Raw genomic sequence first — 20,497 nt, 5'->3', positions numbered from 1 at the left:
CAGGTGTATTGTGGACTTTGCTGCAGACTCTTAGTATCAATATGGCTTGCTGATAAGTATTTGGTAGTTAAAATGGTGCTGATACTGTATATTAATCTGTTTTGTTCTGAACATGTGGCAGAGTGGGTCTTTCTTTACGTACATTGTGGTTCACTGGATGTGTACAACTACCTGCATGTGCTCCTCATAATTGCCCTGAGAGTGACGGTGTGAATGATGATAGTGAAGTAAGTAGTGACACTAGCAATTTGTTGATGCTATACCCACCCGTGGTGTCCGTGGCAGGCCACCACTGTTGTGGCGCTACAGCCTAGAAGCGTATCAGCCAGCCTTCGGTGACTCGCTGTGTGGCATCCTGCAGGGCACTACAAGTGACTGGTAAGTGTTACTCAGGTATACGATTTCCGAAAGACTAACTAACGATTCTGTACTTCACGACTGGGATTACGTAATGATTGGAGTGCCACAAAGACCGGATTTATGATCTTTGTTTTTAGTATAGTACCTATATCAATGATCTACTACATGATAGGGACAGTAATGTTACTAAATTTCTTCACGACACAAGAACGTCCTGCACCGGGGGAATGATCTGATATTACCATATTTTATCTGATTTTTACTTATTAATACTTGGTAACTATTGAGAAGAGTCGCGTGGTCCTGATAGGCTTGTGATGGCCGCCAAAGCCTAGATCTAGATGATGTCGCTATTTCCACCTAACTAGACCTTACCTACGTGATGTTTCTTGTTTGTTTAGCTTTAATGAGATGCTAACAACAAACTCAAAATCAGGAAGCTAGCAGCCATCACTACAAGGCAGCAGGGACACGCTCCTCTTAATATTAATGTATTACTTTATTAACTTAGGACATTAAGTTGATTCTGGGGAAGCCAGCCATACGTTGCCGAGAAGAAACGCTGGTTACACATTAAGGTAATGAGAAGAAGAATGAAAACGTTCAAGTGGGTTTGGAGTTTTGAACTGCTTTTATAGGTATTCCGCCAACAGACTTTCACCAACAAATGATTATATTACCTTTCAATTAGATTGTAACATTTGACAGTGTGTTGATCATGTTTTCAGTACATGCAAACACAACCTTAATTTTATTGTTTGCTCTTAGTATCTTTTATTGGTGTGTTTTCACGCAAACAATCCGAACAAAATATTTTTATTATTTCGAAAATGACATTTGCACGTCACATATCTATATAGTATAGCATTATTCTACTAAAATACCAATATATATATATACTATCACATTTACTTATATTAAAGTGATACAACAAATCTTAAATATGATATATAAAATGTCTTCAAAGTATGCGAGTTTTTGTAGATGTGGGGATATTCTCTCGATGTTCCGGTGCATATTAGCCTGTCCATAAAGAGAGCAACTCCATGACAGTTGTTTGGCTCCAGTACTGTCGACGGATAGCTCTCTTGATAGTGCAGACTTTACCCTAACTGACTCCAAAACTTTCCTTGACAGCGGGCTTCAAATGTGGCTTAGAAGTCTTCTTCCGGTCCAGAGAGAGAGAGAGAGAGAGAGAGAGAGAGAGAGAGAGAGAATTAAGAGCAGCGTTGTATGTCATGCCGCCGCCTCTTCTTTCATGGCATTGTATTCCTGATTTTTTTTTTCTTTTACAAAAGAAGAAAATATTGGTCCAGCTATTTTCATGCACTGTTACTTCTGAAATAAGGATAATATTTTTCTTACATACATCATCATGATAAAAGATAGCTACAGGCAACATTTTGAGTTATTGAAAGGATGTCAGATCTGTCCCATGCACGCTGGATGCTAGTAACACCAGATTTGTGCACGTTATTCTATTGGACCACACTCACCCACACTAGTCGGCCATTGACTGGATAGCCTCATTGTTCCGTCACTACGCCTTACGAGCTGCTAATTGATCTAAAAAAGGAATTGTGATAATGGGGTAATGGGTTCAGTAGGGCAGCGTGGACCAGTCGCCTTGGATAATACCTGTTATTGATGCCACAAATTACCGCCCGCCCGCTCTGTGGCGACGCCCGTAGTGATGCACGATGCGGGTCGGATTGCGGCGGGTCCTCGTGGGTGCTGCTGGGGCCTCGTGGGTTTAGAGAGGGCTGGTAAATACTAGAGAATTCTCATTAGTTTGAATACGTATTAGTGACTTCGGTAAAGTGGTATGTTATGGTTTATGGAGGTGCATGCAGTCGCAGTATTTTTGTGTTAATCTCTCTGGCTGTTAATGAATTTGTGACACCTGTTACATCATTATGAACAATCACAAGGTACTTGAATAAGTATATAATAATCTCTAAAAGGTGCAAATCATTCGATTATTCTCCTTTCCTGTCAGTGATGTCTTTCAAAGTATAGACTCAAACTAGATTATTTCATTGGGCTTGGGAGGAACCACTGCAGCCGAGGGACTAATGGCTGACGAGTGAGGTCATCGTAATGAGTTATTGAGTCGTGACTGCAGTTATTTATCGTCGTCACTGTTGTCAAGATTTACGATCCCTCGTTGCTGAGCAGCTGGCAATAATGTTCATGTGTTATTAAGATATCTTTCTTTTCATTAGCATGGAAAGTTAGTGAACAAATCAACAAATAGCTAACTAGATAAAATCATTCGTTCGTACTGTATTGTGCCACTTAGAAAACATGTTAGAGTATACACGATAATGGATGGCAGACAACATTGATACATGGATATTTACCTCCTCAGTTATAACATTAGTATAGATTTCATGAGTACTAAGACATTGCTCTTTGCATTTCTTCCTTATCTGACATCTCTCGAGACCTTAGCACAACACTCTTGCCTTCGTGATGAGAATAAGGTGCCTTCAGATATATAACACGCAGATACATGTATATGCTCGCTGATTTTTTTTTTTTTTTATTTCCTTGCAGTTTGTATGGGATAAATATCTTTCACGTCGGCGTCCTCTCGCTGTAAATTTAATTCTTTCGATGCTAACATTATCTTCAGGAAGAATATCTTTCACTCCTCAGGGAAATATTTATGCAATTTTCTGCTTGTATGGGAGGTATGGCAGGGGAGGGGCAGGCGAGGGTAGGATAAGAACAGGAGTTCCCAGTCCCCCTCGCTCCCCCCTTAAGGCAGGCTATCATTGTTGGCTGAATAATGGCGGGTTGGTCTGACCCCGCACCACGCGCCTCATACAAATGGTCTGATTATCCCGCCGCCCGCCGCCGCCACCCTGCCGCCCGCTACTTCCTCGCCTACCCTGCCGACTCTTGCCTCCCTGTCGCCATCCAACACCTTTGACACTGCCTAAATAAAACGGCTCAAAATACACGCACTACCTATTACCGACGACATAAATTGCTTGCGGTCAGTGTAGCTATAAGCGTGAGGCCTCTGGAGGACGGGTGCGTGCGGGCGAGGGCACCGGGGAGGAGGTCGCAGTGATGTACGAGGCTCGTGATAAAGGCTGTCGTCGCTAGCCATCACCGTCTGGTCCCGCCCGATAAGATGGTCCCTAACACTACTCTTGACGGGGGAAATGGCCGGTGTTTAGCCACTCTGAGGTGCCTGTTACTCGCATGGATTAGGATGTCAGTAGTTGCGTGACTCCCATGCCGCCTTCAGTTATATGATCACCCCTACCTGCCAAGTGCATTCCTAACTATCCTTTTCACATAATTATAATCACTACGTACCCCACTTAGCACCACTTTTCACCATCACCATCTGTGGTCATCCTGTGCTACCCTTGCTTCCTTTCCTACGTTTGTTATCCTCCTTGCCTCGCCTCGCCTCATAGACCTATCCCTAGCGCTGTCCTTATCTCCCCATACAACCCTGGCAGTATCTCTATAGCCCTAGTCTCTTTATACAACATTGACTTGTCTGTGTAATCTAACCGCCACGTACTTACAGCTCCTCAACCTCACCATTCATTCTTAATCTCCTTGCAACCTCTCCAGACCAGCGCCTAGGTAACAGCCACACCGGGAAGGGCGCGGATGGGTTGTCCAGGTCGCGGCCTCTGCCAAGGATGGAAACGGTCTTCTGTATCACTAGGATAGGAAAGTGCTGAGCCATCTCGTGTTGTAAATATTGCATGTACTTGTGGTGTTTTACTGGTGAAGCGGTGAGAGGAAAGAATTTAAATGTACGAAAGGGAAATTAATTATGATTATAAACTGCTTTGACAGTCAAATGATGGCAAGGAGAGGAAAGTCTTGACGCGGACCAAAGTGATGCAAATTACTGCATTATTTCGCGCACTTCACCGGCCGTAGAACATAAATGTTGGCCAGCGGGGTGCCAGTACGTGCTGGGGGCAGGATCGGTGAGGAGGAGAAGAGCCCAGGGCAAGGATCGAGGGCTGGAGTGGCGCGGGGACGGAGACGAGGAACGGGCTCAGGGTGGTGGGTCTTCCGGATTGTCGGATTCTGGCCATTACTCACCAGCGAGGCAAAGTACCGCCGCTACCAGCCCGCCAGCCCACCGCGACCAGGCCTGTTAGGGGCATTTATGGTGTGGATGCTGCTGCCGTGGTCGTCTTCGTTTTGTTGTTGTTGTTGTTGTTGTTGTTGTTGTTGTTGTTGTTGTTGTTGTTGTTGTAAGAGTAGTTAGTAGTGGTAATGATAATAGTAACAATATAACAATACTACTACTGCTACTACTACTACTACTACTACTACTACTACTACTACTACTACTACTACTACTACTACTACTACTACTACTACTACTACTACTACTACTACTACTACTACTACTACTACTACTACCAGTACTACTACTAGTAGTAATAATAATAATAATAATAATAATAATAATAATAATAATAATAATAAAAGATTAATTTTATTACTATTATTATTATTATTATTATTATTATTATTATTATTATTATTATTATTATTATTATTATTATTATTATTATTATTATTATTATTATTGTTATTATTGTAATTATGATAATAATAATAATAATAATAATTATTATTATTATTATTATTATAACTTACTATTGTTACTATTACTAACTACTCCTACAGCATCACCATCAGTAACAACAACAATAACAACAACAACAACTACTACTATTACTACTACTACTACTACTACTACTACTACTACTACTACTACTACTACTAATAATAATAATAATAATGCTAGTACTGCTGCTGCTGTTGCTGCTGTTGCTGCTGTGAAAGTTTCTTTTGGCTCAAAAAAAATGTATGGCTGATAGAAAGAAAAATTTTGTTCAGCGACAGGGAGTGGATATCATGAAGTCCCGCCATTGTCATTCAGTCTATTTACTTACTAACTAAAGTCTAAAATCAAAATACTTCTAATCAACACTTTGCTGTGATTCCAGATTACGTTCAGTTTAGTCTGCACCAGTTGCTCTTATGCTGTACATTCGTTACCTTCATCAGAGAGAGTGAATAACGTGTGCCTACCTCCGTTACGTGGTGTGATCAGCTCACCTCAGCCCTGGTTTGTGTAGGAAGGTCCACAGAGCATCTCTTTGGTCTTCAATACACCGATACTTGCTCCCTGGGATTTGTTGAGGCCGTTCGCTGAAAGAGAAATATAAATGATAATCCTCATCTTTAGTAGTAGTAGTAATAGTAGTAGTAGTAGTAGTAGTAGTAGTAGTAGTAGTAGTAGTAGTAGCAGCAGCAGCAGTAGTAGCAGCAGTGGTAGCAGTGGCAGTGGTAGTAGTAGTAGCAGCAGTAGCAGTAGCAGCAGTAGTAGCAGTAGTGGTGGTGGTGGTGGTAGTAGTAGTAGTAGTAGCAGTAGTAGTAGTAGTAGTAGTAGTAGTTGTTGTTGTTGTTGTTGTTGTTGTTGTTGTTGTTGTAGTGGTAGTAGCCGCAGTAGTAGAAGTGGTAGTAGTAGTAGTAGTAGTGGTAGTAAAAGTAGTAGTAGTAGTAGTAGTAGAAGTAGTAGTAGTCGTAGTAGTAGTAATAGTAGTAGTAATAGAAATAATGGTTTTGTGCTTGATAGATAGATTTAAAAGAAAACTGTTGATGATCGGAATAAATTCAGGAGTCAAGTTTCTAGTACCGAGTCATTACGAAAGAAGACTAGACAAATGTAAGGATGAGGGCGATAGTGGAATTGGTAGATATGTTTTAAGCGAGGACTGCCACGTGCACCAATAGTGTTATCTACATCATCATCATCATCATCATCATCATCATCATCATCATCACTGATCATCATCGTTGCCATCACCACCATCATCATCATCGTCATCATTTTAAGTAATATTAGCATTAGCACAAAAGAAATCAATCGTATGCTTCAAACAAAGAAACAACAACTTTATTTTTTTCAATAGTAAGAAACAATAAACAATGAAATGGTTGCATGTAAAATAATAGAAGAGAGAATATGATTACAGATGTGTGTGTGTGTGTGTGTGTGTGTGTGTGTGTGTGTGTGTGTGTGTGGTGGGTGGATATTTTCTTTTTCTCAATAAGAGTAAAGTAAAATCTGGATAACTTTACAGAACGAGCATTCAACACACACACACACACTCTCTCTCTCTCTCTCTCTCTCTCTCTCTCTCTCTCTCTCTCTGACACTCAAAACATTCTTATTGACTTCATCATTCAACTGCGCCCTTCATGTGTCCTGTAATTTGACTCAGGTCCCGTACTCTGTGTTTGTGGGTGAATGTACAATTGTTCGTTAAAATTCTCTCCCGATGAAGGTTCGTCGTGCAGGAAATCTGTCATTGCTTACTGAGGCCTTTGGAAAGTAGGTGACAGGACTAACCAGGTGCTAGGAGTCGTTACACACGGCTGGGAGGCAATGCACAGATGGAAGGCAGGAGTGGGACAGCATACAGATAGCAGTCACTGAACAGGTACCAAACAGTGGAGAGACGAGAGAGGTGGACAGATAGAAAATGTTAGACAGGCAGGCGGGGGCAGTAAGTAGCTAGGAATTAGACAGAATACATGTAGAGCAACAAACACAGTGCACGGAGAATAGGAATGAGATAAGTTGACAGGACACGACGGTAAGTAACGAGTTGAAACAGCCGTGGACAGGCAAGTGAAGTGGTGTTGATGTAATAGATATAGGAGGTAAACAAGCTAAGAGTAAAAGATGCTATAAGACGGGAAGGACGGTGGGATCGTAGACGGGCTGGGAGATAGACAGGTAGGGTTAGTTGTGGGGGGTGGGTAAGAGGTACTTGCACATGGTACATCACACAGGCAGGCTGTCGCGTTGCTCCATATAAGGAAGTGACCACCACGCTGGGAATAAAACATCGATGTCTCCTCCATCCTTCCCATCCTCTTCCATTCTTCTCCTCCTTCTCCTCCTACCAATCATCCTTGCTACTCATCTTTCCATCCTTCATTCATCCCTACCTCCATATCTTTTATACTCGCTTTTACCCTCCACTCATTTCAACCTTCTCAATTTCCTGCTGCAATTCCCTACTTCCTTCTTAGCCTTCTTTCCCAATTCGAGCCAGACACCATTTTATCACTTCCTCTTTAACTGACAGATTTTCTCCTCTTGAATTCACTCTCTCAACACGGATCCCTGCAGTACTCGCTTCCCTTCTATCCAGAAAAAAAAAGTAAACTCAGGAACTCATTGCACGTTTTATATAGATATCTTCACATTTTCTATCCTACTGCTATCACTGTATTGCTTTTTCCTTCCATTCCTTTTATTCTGGCTCTTCCTCTCTCTCTTGGTAATGGGGGAGGAGCAGGGCGCGGAGGAGCGGGATGGGGTGAGGCGGGAAGGATTGAGTCAGGGAAGAGGGAGAAGAAGCCTGCCTACACCACCGGCTGGCTCTCTCTCTCTCTCTCTCTGCTGTGTCACAACTTTACTGGCCAAACTAGCAAAGGAGAGTCATCCACGCTGCTTATTATTAGGTTAGGTTAGTCTTGACATGCACTAGGTGGGAAGAGGAGAGGCACGGAGCTTTGTTGGAATGATCCACACAAGACAAACAGCAGATTTAAGTGAAGGGGAGGTTAGGTTAAGTCTCTGTCGTGCAGTGTAATTGTTAAAGGTGAAAAATGATGATGATGCTAATGATTATGATGATAAGTAGGAGGATGGCGCTAGGTCTCTCTCTCTCTCTCTCTCTCTCTCTCTCTCTCTCTCCATAGGTTATATACATTACCGCCTTATCTTATCTTCACTTGCCTCTCTTCTTCCCTCTATCCTTCGTTCCTCCTTTATCTAGTCTTCCCTTCCCCCCTTCCCTTACTCTTCCACTTCCTTTCCCTCCCTGCCGCCTTTACCCACTCCTCATGTCCATTCTCTCGCTTCTTCCATTCAGTCACCCTTGTTCCTTATTTCCAGAGAGAGAGAGAGAGAGAGAGAGAGAGAAACTGCCATTACACACCATTATCTCTGAACTAGCTTTAACCTGATAAGGATGAAGCAAAAGAACAAATGGGCAAACAGCAAAGGATCTTCAGCAGCCAATCAACAAGCGGCCCTGGGCAGGAGAGGGATGCGATTGGCCGTCTGGTGTCCGTGCTGGCATGCCTCAGGTGTGTTCAGAATTGTCAAAATGTTGGGCGCCATTGATATTGACTGTCTCTGATACGTTTGGCTTCGCTTGACTTACTTATTGGGTGGATGAAAAATAGGGATGTTTTCTTAATTTCTTTTCATCACTTTCCGTTTTCTTTCATGTTTTTTTTTTCCATGCTACAGAATGTCTCTCCTGTATTGTTAACTGTTCTTTCGTTTGATTGTTTCTAATTTATGTGATGAACGAAATAAGGGATCTTTTATCAGTATTTCTCATTATTTTCCGTTTCTTTTCAATTTTCTTTTCCATAATATAGAATGTGTCACCTCAATTTTTTTCAGTAGTTTCTTATTTGACTACCTCTTAATGCTTACCTTGGGCTTCACTTCGCCTACAGCGTGGACGTAACATGGAAGCTTTTTCTCGACATCGCATTCATTTTCCGTCTTTTGACTCACTTTCACACTGCATTAATATCTGTCCTCCAATATTAGCCGTTCTCTTATTTACTCTTGTGTCACTGTGTCCTTTTGCCCCGAGTAGGTAGCAGTGTCGTGTGGTGCAAATGCGTCAGATATAAAGAATAGCAACAACACTTTCACTTACAACATCCCACGGTTCTTGTTTGGTCTCATCGAGCTTGATATTAAGTAGCTCTTCACTCCGCACTCTGGACTCTGCGACATCGTTATTCAAAGCGACTGTACGTGTGTTGCAAAGCGCCTACCGGAGGAGAAGGAGGAAGAAGAAGAGGAGGAGGAGCAGCAGGAGATATAGTAGTGTTTTCATCTAGTGCTACTTTGAAAATGTTACTTGTTTTGCTATTTAGATTGCTTTCGTGGAGAGAGAAAAAAAATATTGTGGTCTTGCTTTTTTCATTGCCGTTCATTGTTCGTTTCTTGTTTTGATTTGTGTATTTATTTTTGTGGTCAGACGTTACGAGTTTGTTGTTGTTGTTGTTGTTGTTGTTGTTGTTGTTGGTGGTGGTGGTGGTGGTTGTGGTGATGGTTGTAATGGTGTTGTTGTTGTTGTTTAGTCACCATGGAAAATTTACAAAAGTACCTATCCTAAATTCGTGAATATGTAAGAAGAAATAGATAAATAGATGAAACAAATCAATAAACAAATAAACAAATAAAAATATGAAAAATAAACCTTTGACCAAAACCATGACATACTTTGTGTGAGCGAGTGAGTAAGTGAGTGAGTGAGTGACGGGTGAGAGCTTATGCAGACATGACGAAACACTTAATTTGGGATAGACAAGCTCTCGTTTTTCCTCATTAAAGTCTAAGTGTAGCTCCCCAGACGCCTTTGTGTACCGTATGTCCGAGCCATACACTGTGTACTAGTATTGAGAAAGAACAAGGAAACATAGTGCAAAATAGTGTAGAGGCGATCAGTACTTGGTTATAGCTCAGTCTTGTCTCATTATACGAATAGAGACATAGAAGAAAGCGATGTCAGTTTGAACATTACGTTACTTTCAATCTCCTTATCTAATTATGCCGCATTCTCTTCTATTTCAATATCTAAATTTTTATTGAATTTATCAATCAAATTGCTAAGTTCATTTATTTACTTATTTCATTTTTTTTTATCTTATTGACACGCAAGAAATACAGCGTTGTTACTCTTCTAATCCCGGCCGTGGAATGTTCATCTAGGTGGTGGACACAATTCAATTTTTTTTATATCCCTCTCTACCAGACCGAACGTGTAGCCTGACGAAGGAATGACTGGCATGATTGCATTCACCATGAAGTAAAGCACGGCGAAAATAAACTTGCTACAGTTGCTTTGGCTCTTACTGTATGTTATCTCTAAAGCTTGCTTGTCATGGGCATAGATTGGGTTTTATGTTTTGAGTGAAAGGTTTCCATTTCGCTAGTAATTTCCAATCATGAAAACCAACTATACCTGGATCTGGAGCTTTGTAGAATGTCAGGGTACACACACACACACACACACACACACACACACACACACACACACACACACACACACACACACACACACACACACACACACACACACACACACACACACACACACACACACACACACACACACTCTCTCTCTCTCTCTCTCTCTCTCTCTCTCTCTCTGGCTAGTTTTATGATGTAGATAGTGGTAGTAGTAGTAGTAGTAATAGTAGTAGTAGTAGTAGTAGTAGTAGTAGTAGTAGTAGTAGTAGTTGTTGTTGTTGTTGTTTTTGTCACATAAAAGTGAGTGCCGCCAAATGTATTAGCGTGGAAGAAACGTGGAAGCTTTTCTAAATATTTTCGTTATTTTTTATCAGATTTTTTTTTTTTACATAACTCTCCTCAGTCATGAAATATTTCCTTATTTTCCTCTATGTTCTGTTTTACTTTCTCCTGCTGTCCTTTTCTTTCCTTCCCTTGCGGGAAGTCATGGAGAGACATGACTAGGCAGTAACACGTCCCTTACACCTCTGCTTTAGTGTCTTTAGGCAGATGTCACTTGAGAATCACACAAAGGCAAGAAACATTCGATATTCAGCTTTTAATGACCGTTTTTTATTCTTTTATTTTAATTCACTCCGACAGAAGAGAAGGAAGATTCCAGAGATCAGCGGGGGAGTATACTTGTAAATGACGACAATTGTAAGAGACTGGTATTGAAAAGAATTGGCTGTTTTAGATTTTTTTTCATTTTTTTCTTTGTTCGTCAGTCAGGAATGAAAAAGGATCCCTTGGTTTAAGGAGCTTGAGGTGATGTAGGGCAGGTACTTCTAGGTATTTGAAATGTGACAAAAGATGATCGGATTTTAGTTGTATCTGTTTGAATACTGATACTCTGTCAGCAAGAAATGAAAGTCCACCGTTAAACAGCGTACCAATAGGTTTATGAAGAGTGAATGTGTAATTCCATAGTTGCTTCTGCTGAGATGCTACATCAATAAGCAACAAAAGAAAAGAAAAAAAAATGTTCGAGGCTGTGTGAAGGAAAAAAAAAAACATTCTTACATTATGAATAGTAGTCACCAGAAATATATATCGTATTTTTTTAGTAGTTCCTGAAAGTCGAAATCCTTCCCTTTTCTCTCTTTTTCTGTGGTTACTCTTTGTGTCTTGTCAAAACACGGCCAAGAATCCCCTCCAGACGCTGCCTCGGTGACAGCTACGATGATGCTGTACTTTTGCTATTGTTGCCAGCGGTAGTATTTATTTTGTTCTTCCATGGAGTGCGGTAGCGGGAGGTGGAGGCGGAGGGTGAGTGGGGCGTCGCGGGGCTCGTCACACTCACTGGTCAGGCGCGGAGAGGAAGGCGAAAGGGATAGTTTATGATATTTGTCGAGATTGTTAGCATGGAAAGTCAGGACGCGTAGCTTTTTGTGCTGTCGCGAGGTGGATTCTATGTATTTGTGATCCTCCTCCTCCTCCTCCTCCTCCTCCTCCTCCTGTTCTTCCTTCTCCTGTAACCTTCTCTTACTTTTTTTTTTCGTTTCTTTCTTTTCCTCTCTCTTTCTCCTCAGTCTTTTTCTCCTCCTCTTGCGCTTCCTTCTCCTGTTTTGCTCTGTCTTTTATTTTCTCTTTCTGCACATTCACACATACACACATGCGCGCGCACACACACACACACACACACACACACACACACACACTCTCTCTCTCTCTCTCTCTCTCTCTCTCTCTCTCTCTCTCTCTCTCTCTCTCTCTCTCTCTCTCTCTCTCTCTCTCTCTCTCTCTCTCTCCCAGTCTTTTCACAGAGGACAGGAAGGGATGTTCAAGGGGACGAGGCACCGAGTCTATTTTTTTCCTCTATTATTTTCTCCTTGAAGCGCTGGTGTGAAAGAGTGAGAGTAGGCTGTAGGGTGGAGGATGTGGGCGGGGGGAGTGTTGACGTGGGCTGCTGTGAAGGGCGTTCCTGTCCTCACCGCTACTTTGTCCCTCAGAAACGGTATGTTCTCTCATTACGTCTATTTTTAAAGGTCACAGACATTATTAGTCGTGTTCTCGAGACTGTTTCTGCTGTTAATAGTGAAGAAATTTCGTTTTTCAGCCATTAAAGCTCTGAAAACAGCCTTAATAACCTGTGTAATATGTACAGTTAAAGCCTCTTGAATGTAGTGGGGGTACGGCGAAGGGATATTTCAATACATGCTACTTTAGGAGGCATCACAGTGGCCTGGAGGTACTCTTGTATTTCTATTCGTAAAAGGGAGCCGTGGAGAATAAGAGGTAGAATGAAATAATGTAATTTACTTGTTATACATTACATTACTTTTGTCATCGTTTGGCTTTTACTTTTACTTGTGTATTTATTTATTTATTTATCATTATGTTTAATCTTTTCTTTCTCGTTAATACCTAGTGATTATGTTTAGAGGTTGAGATATATGAGCATGTTGGATGTGGTTTCAAATACTGTTGTTTCTTTCGTTTGTGTTTCATATATGATATACATATATGTAACACTGGTGGTTTATGATTAGTATTTTTTTGTGTTTACCTATCGAATTTGAAGGAAAATATACATTTCTTTAGATAACATTTCTACTACTACTACTACTACTACTACTACTACTACTACTACTTCTGTTTCTACTTCTACTACTACTAATAATAATACTACTGCAGTACGCTTATCGCTGGCAGCCACGCCCCCACAGCTTGTATAGTCTGTGTGTCGCTGAGTGGTGGGTGAGGCGGCGGTGTGGTGACCCGTTGCCTGAAGGACATTGACCGCTACAAAAATTGAGTAATATCTCTGAATGTACTAGGAGGACTGACCAACCATTCTGTATGGCCGTAAAAACACGCCTTTCTTCATGTGACCTACACACGTCTATGCTTCTTTATATATGTACTTGCGTTACACACACACACACACACACACACACACACACACACACACACACACACACACACACACACCACACTGGTGGTGGACACGCTCACGCTCCGTCCATCCACAGGTGCGCGGGACTAATTCGTGCGCGACTATCAGTTTTCCTGCTTTTACTTGCTTCTTTTCTTCTTCCTCCAATTATTCTGAGTGACCTGGCAACACCATCCACCTCCCTCCTTTCCTGTCCCTCCTTCCCTTAACTCCTACACTCATTACCTCCGCCTCGCGCCACTCACTGTACCTGCAAAATGTGCTGCAGGAAGGATGGTTAGAATGGTGACGCTAGACCAACTACATTGTGAACTCATTCTGTATTTGACTGTGTATGTTGCTGTAAAGAGATAAAGTTTCCTACATTAACAAAATACAGTTATCAGACGATATCGTTATTGCTGCAGAGTCCCTGAGAAACAGTCTGGTTGCGGGATCTTTTCTGTCATGTCGACGCAAGATTCCTGTTTTGATTCGTCGGCACTTTTTGTTTCTGCGAGCTATTTTTAGGTGAGAGGGAAGGCAAAGTGTGGTGACAAAACACACTGTCGTAGGGCAGGACGGGAAAGCAGCGATGGTCCAGATTCACAAAGGTGCGCCACAATGGGCCACTGACGTGCTGTTTTTGTCGGGTAAGAGGTTTGAAACTTAACGTCGGCTTTCTCGCATTCTCCCGTCTGTCTTTTTCCATCTTTCTCTTCCTATGCCTTCTCTGCGTGTCTCCCTTCATATCTCTCACTCTCTCTATCTGGCATCCTTCGTCCCCCGTGCCATTGTACGTATCTGGGACAAGCGTACCGCCCCGTGCTGAGTACTCCAGAAGGCCTGTGTTTGGTGATCCCGAGGCTTTTCTTAGCCAGTCCCAAGGAAAGACGGTGCATGTTTGTATGTGTGTGTGTGTGTGTGTGTGTGTGTGTGTGTGTGTGTGTGTGTGTGTGTGTGTGTGTGTGTGTGTGTGTGTGTGTGTGTGTGTGTGTGTGTAAATACCTATATCTACCTATCTTTACCTACATACCTATATATACACAACACACCCACCGCATATGACTTATCGTTCTGCTTCTTCGGTTCTAGGCTGTGACGAGCCGACCGCCGTTCGGGAGCTGCTAATGTGTTATGCAGCGTTCGGCTCACAAACAAGCCGCCGCTCGCACACTGATCAACCAACCGACCGCCCTCAACGTAGCCAGCTCCAACAGTCGATATGAGTTATTTATTCATCTTACTAATCTTATATATACAGGAACTTCTGGGGTGAGATAATGCACATGATAGAAGCTTGAACTCGTGGATCATATGTTGCAATTATGCATTGTTCGTTTGGCAGTAAAGCGGCCGGTGGATCAGGGCGCCATGGCCAGGTGGGCGTGTGGAGATAGTCCGTCCGCGGCGACCCTCCCCTGGCTGGGCCGAAGCGGCGCTCCGTGGGTGCTAATGTGTCATGTGATCCCAGGCACGGCCAGCACATGTCCATTTATGGCTATAACACGCAAACATGAAAATAACAAGGTAATCTCTATCTCAGCCGTGGAGACTCAACAACTGATCTGGATAAATATTACACAAAATGTACGCGTTATGAATTATTGATATCCGGCACTGATAGCTATGGTGATTCCGGGTGAATACATGAATGAAAAATAAGCGTTCAGGACCGAAATAATACTGCAAAGAGAAAAAGAAGAGTTGTGTGCTGGAAATGTCTAAAGGAATCATTAATATTGCTATACCACGAACCTCAGAAACACACAGCTTGGCTACACAAAGATGCTGCAAGTGCACTGTGGTGGCGACGTTCATGGTAAAGACTTAGAAATGAACGTGTTGCTGCTGCAGAGGAAGATGACAATGGCTAAGGTAGTGCTGATAACGATGATAATACTATGAACAGAGTAACGATGGCAATCTTCAAGACATCTATAAAATAAGTGGATGATATTTTTTATGGATGAAGGAATAGTACTGATGAATAATAAAAAAACAGAAGGAAGTAATAGATAAAGACAGAATTCTCAATCACATCGAAGCAATACAGATCATGAAGTAAAAAAAAAGATGATGGTGATGATTCAAGTACTGAGAGAGAGAGAGAGAGAGAGAGAGAGAGAGAGAGAGAGAGAGAGAGAGAGAGAGAGAGAGAGAGAGAGAGAGAGAGAGAGAGAGAGAGAGATGTGAATGAAATCGTGATCTGTAATAGGTGATTCGTGCAGGTGTTACAGATAAACGAGACAGGTATTTTATAGTAACGAGTAAGGCGTTTCAGTTCAGTCAGGTTAAAGTGAATGAACGAGATGAAGATATGTTGTGAATAAGGGAGATACGAGAAAGTAGAGCAAGATATATTAACTTTGCAAGCCAGGGCGGTGCATTACGGGATTTACTGGGTGAATGAGATAGGTATGGTAAGTGAATGAAGCAGGTAAGAGTGGAATATATTAGGTACAGTAAGGTATGTTAATGTAGAATACAAGAAAGGTGTGTTACGTGGCAAGGCAGGTGTTTTGGGTGAATGAGAGGAGTATGCGAAGAGAAGAATGAAGCAAGGTCTGTTAGGGGAGAGGGATATACATGTATACGATAAGTGAAGGTAACAGGTGTGGTGGGAGAAGGTGAGGAGGATGAGGGAGAGTAGGAAAGGACCGTCTACCTGTGTGACTGTGTATTAATAAGACGACACGATTGGTTCCTCACACCTGATATTCAGTTCGCGTACTATCGACCCCCACTCCCACCATCTCTCCTTTGCCTTCTGCACACGGACACAAGAGATGGGATGAAGTAGGGAAGGGGTGGAAGAAAGAGAGGAGAGGTAGAGGGAGAGAAATGTCGATAGAAGGAGGCAAGGAGAGTGAGAAGAATAGATAAATAAGGGATGAAGGAAACGGAAGAGATAAGGAGAAGAAAAAAAAGTTGAAGAAAGGAAGAATGAGGAAAGAGGAAGAATGAGGAGAAACGAAAGGAGATGTAGGAAGAATATTTTTTTTATTAAGAAGGATAAAAGGAATGAGTAAACGAAAGAGAGAAAAAAAGAGGAGAGAGAAAATTTGAAAGAGCTAGAACGAAAAAATGAGTGACTGAAAAAAATAGAAGGCAAAAAAGAGTGAAGAAAGAAGAGAAACAGAAGACAGAATAAATTAGCAAAGGATAGAGAAGACTTGGCTGATTATGAAAGAAAGGAAGGAAACAAGTAGTGAAAAATTAGAAATAATAGGTGCATAATGAGCTCTTCAGGGAGGAAGAGAGAAATTAACTGATAAAAAAGACAAAGCGAGGAGAAGAAGGGAGGATAACGGGAGATGGAAGGAAGAGGAGTGAGGGAAAGAGGAATGAAGAGGGAGAGAAGGTCCTCCACCTAACACCTCAACAGACTAACCTTGCCTTCCACTTTATCTCCGACAAGACTCTCATTATCTCCACCATATGGGTCCCGTTCCTTCCTTCCTCCCTTCCCTCCTTCCTTCCATTCTCTGCTCCACTCCAAATTATCTTCACTTCTATTCCTTCCCCCTCTTTCCCCCTTCCCAAATTATCTTCACCGGTGTTCCTTCCCTTTCCTGCTCCACCAAGTTATCTTCACCTACATTCCTCCTTTTCTTCCATATTCTGCTCCATTTTAAGTTATCTTCACCTGTGTTTCTTCCTTTTATTCATCCCTTCTCAGATTATTTTCATTTATATTGCTTCTCTTTGTTCAAATTATCTTTACCTATATTCCTTCCTTTCTTCCTTCCTCTCCAAGTTATTTTCACAATACTCCTACCCTTTCCTCTTCCCTCTCCTTCTTTCACCACTTCTTTCCTATATTTCTTTCTTCGTATCTCTCTTTCTTTTTGCGTAGTTCACCTGTCATCATTTCTTCGTTTTCTTTTCTCCATTTCTTTTTTAAACTTTATCTTACTTTCTTATTCTTTTTTTTCACATGCTTTCTTTCCCTCCCCATTTCTCTCTTTAATTTTCATTCTATTTTTTTCTTTTTTCTTTTTGTATTTCTTGCTTCCTTTCCATATCATTCTATTTCATTGCTTCCCTTCTCATTTTCTGTCTTCCATCTCCTTTTTCATCCACGCTTCATCATTTTCTTCCTTTCTTATCTCCGTCCTTCCCTTCAACCAACCAAGGCTTCTTTCCTCCTTCCCTCCTTCCCTCCTTCCCTCCTTCCCTCCCAACGCTGACTGAGCTTCAATAATTCATCACAGTTTATCAGGGCACCCAAACCCACGCTAGTCTGACGCATGCATGCACGCACGCACACACACACACACACACACACACACACACACACACACACACACACACACACACGGGTATAAACGTACATAAATGCGCGTAGACTGACAAATAGCTATTGTAGTTGGCACGTCAGTTCTGAAGAGAGTGAATGTTAAATGTATATACTCCTTCCTACCTTGACATAAAGCCGTGTGCCTCATTGAAATACACACACACACACACACACACACACACACACACACACACACACACACACACACACACTAGTTACTCACTGCGTATTTGCCATCAATTTCACTCGAGCTCGAAATGAATCTGGTGAAGAAAACTGGAGCGAAATGAAACGAAGATAGTGAATTCTTAGTAACGAAGAAAGGTTGAGGAAAATATGAGATAGAACTACCCGTGTGTGTGTGTGTGTGTGTGTGTGTGTGTGTGTGTGTGTGTGTGTGGGAGCGAAGCTGAGATAGATATGTGGAGATGGAAGGAAGAAGGAATGGATGACAAGAGGAGGCAGGAGTGGATGGGTGAGAGAGGAGTGGCGGCGTGAAGAACGTTGGGTGCTGGCAGAATGGATGGAGGAAGTGTGGATGCGGTGTTGTGGTGGCGTAGTGGCTACTTATCCAGACTGCCGGTCATGTGCTATTGTGGAGGTGTTTAGAGGACTCCCTCCCTCCCTCCCTCTCTCTCTCTCTCTCTCTCTCTCTCTCTCTCTCTCTCTCTCTCTCTCTCTCTCTCTCTCTCTCTCTGTCTCTCTTATTTTCTCCCATCCTTCATATTTCCTGTTCCGTGTATTGTATTCATGTTATTCTACAAAGCTTTCCTATTTCTCTCTCTCTCTCTCTCTCTCTCTCTCTCTGGTGATGTTTCCCAGTATTATCTTGTCTATTGACTAATCATTTCCCTCTTTTACTCCTCCTGGGTCACATTCTCCTTCTCCTCCTCCTCCTCCTCCTCTTCCCGTTTCTTTCCTTCCTCCCATGTTTCCTTCTCCACTTCTCTCTAACTTTTCTCCAACACTCTCCCACTTATTTTTCCATCTTTTCCCTTCACATTTCTTTATTTTCCTTCTTTTTTCCCCCTTCGTCTTCCAGTTATTTTATTTTATTTCTGTGCTGCTCATTTCAGGAATTCTAAAACAGTTGTAGGCTTTCACTCGCCTTTTCTTTTCTCTCTTTTTATTCTTCTTCTTATCTCCATCATCCCTTCTACGTACAGTACAAGTATTCTGATCCTCGTTCTTGTTTCCCTTTTCTTTCTTCTTCTTCTTCTTCTTCTTCTTCTTCTTCACTTTTATTGTTTTTTTTGTTTGTTTTTGTTTATATCTATTTTTCCTTCGTTTCAGTTTTCCTACATTCCCTTGAGCAGCAACAACACGACCCGTAATACCGTAATAACATGAACGAAATAGCTCCCATCTCTCTCTCTCTCTCTCTCTCTCTCTCTCTCTCTCTCTCTCTCTCTCTCTCTCTCTCTCTCTCTCTCTCTCAATTTCGCATCTCTCGGAAAAAGGAAAAACAACCATAATAAGAAAGAAAACCTATGCATCGGAAATGAGAGAGAGAGAGAGAGAGAGAGAGAGAGAGAGAGAGAGAGAGAGAGTACTTACCTTCAGGCGTCAGGTTAGCAGGTGGAATACACGCCCCAGGTGAGATAGCGCGGCAGGAGAAGGGCGTGGGCACAGGGCGGGGGCTGAGGTTGGTGTGGGCGCTGACTCGAGTGCGGGGTGGTCACCTGCCCCAGCCCGGCCCCATACCGAGCGTCACACATCACTAGGGGGCCCCGCAACAAGCGTAGTGACTCCCAACCAAAATATACGATTTTTACACTATAGAGGAGGAGCTCTCTCTCTCTCTCTCTCTCTCTCTCTCTCTCTCTCTCTCTCTCTCTCTCTCTCTCTCTCTCTCTCTCTCTCTCTCTCTCTCTCCTTTCAATGACAATGGCTTTTTTGCCTGTTTTCTCTCTTTCTCCATGTCTCTTTTTTTTGTACGTATCTTTTTTAAATCTTTTCTCTTTTCCTACATATTTTCCTCCTTTCCTACTGCTCTGCTGCTTGTTGAGAAAAGAGAGAGAGAGAGAGAGAGAGAGAGAGAGAGAGAGAGAGAGAAAAAAAAAAAAAATGTTCAAAGATGAGATAGAGGAAAAAATGAATAAAATGGTAAAGAGGAAAGGTAAGAGCAGATAAATAGATAAATAGATAGATAGATACACACACACACACACACACACACACACACACACACACACACACACACACACACACACACACACACACACACACACACACACACACACACACACACACACACAGAGAGAGAGAGAGAGAGAGAGAGAGAGAGAGAGAGAGAGAGAGAGAGAGAGAGAGAGAGAGAGAGAGAGAGAGAGAGAGAAAATAGACAGACAGACAGACAGACAGACAGACAGACAGCAAATTAAAACCTCGGTAATGTTGCAATGGCGTCATCAGATTGCATTTTATGACGTCACAGTATTGCTAACACGTGATTGGTCGCCTCAAAGCGCCATGGGACTCGCTCATTGATGTGATGCAACTTATCAATAATGCAAAAGCAGAACTTGTTTTTGTGCTGATGGCTGGATTAATAAACTTATTTCCTTTTTATTTAGTATGTATATATATATTTTTTTCTATTTGCCATTTCTTATAGCAGGACTTAGAAGATTGTACTCATAAAACTGGGATATGATATGTGTGTGTGTGTGTGTGTGTGTGTGTGTGTGTGTGTGTGTGTCTATCCATGTATGGGATTGGACGAGGTTAGGTAGTTTTTGGAGACTGAAGGAGAAAAAGAAGACGAAATCAAGAATAGAGAATAAAAAGAGGAGGAAGATGAGTAGGAGGCAAAAAGGGAGGAAGGAAAGAGAAC

The 20,497-nt window shown here is 42.1% G+C and overlaps 1 long non-coding RNA gene across 2 annotated transcripts; it reads right to left on the bottom strand.

Annotated features, from left to right (window-relative positions):
* Positions 1-840: 840 nt before the first annotated feature.
* On the bottom strand, positions 841-19,439 carry LOC123517473. Of its 2 annotated transcripts, none has more exons than XR_006678474.1 (3): positions 19,219-19,439; positions 5,479-5,571; positions 841-4,498 (listed from the first exon to the last, which is right to left on the bottom strand). It is a non-coding gene; the product is annotated as an uncharacterized LOC123517473 (long non-coding RNA). The 2 variants fall into 2 exon arrangements; XR_006678473.1 differs by having other exon boundaries at positions 5,452-5,571; positions 19,219-19,433.
* Positions 19,440-20,497: the final 1,058 nt, after the last annotated feature.

This window comes from Portunus trituberculatus, chromosome 42 (assembly GCF_017591435.1).
Source record: "Portunus trituberculatus isolate SZX2019 chromosome 42, ASM1759143v1, whole genome shotgun sequence".
NCBI lineage: Eukaryota > Metazoa > Arthropoda > Malacostraca > Decapoda > Portunidae > Portunus > Portunus trituberculatus.
The sequence above is the reverse complement of the archived record's forward strand: the minus strand, read 5'-3'. Positions and strand labels throughout refer to the sequence as shown.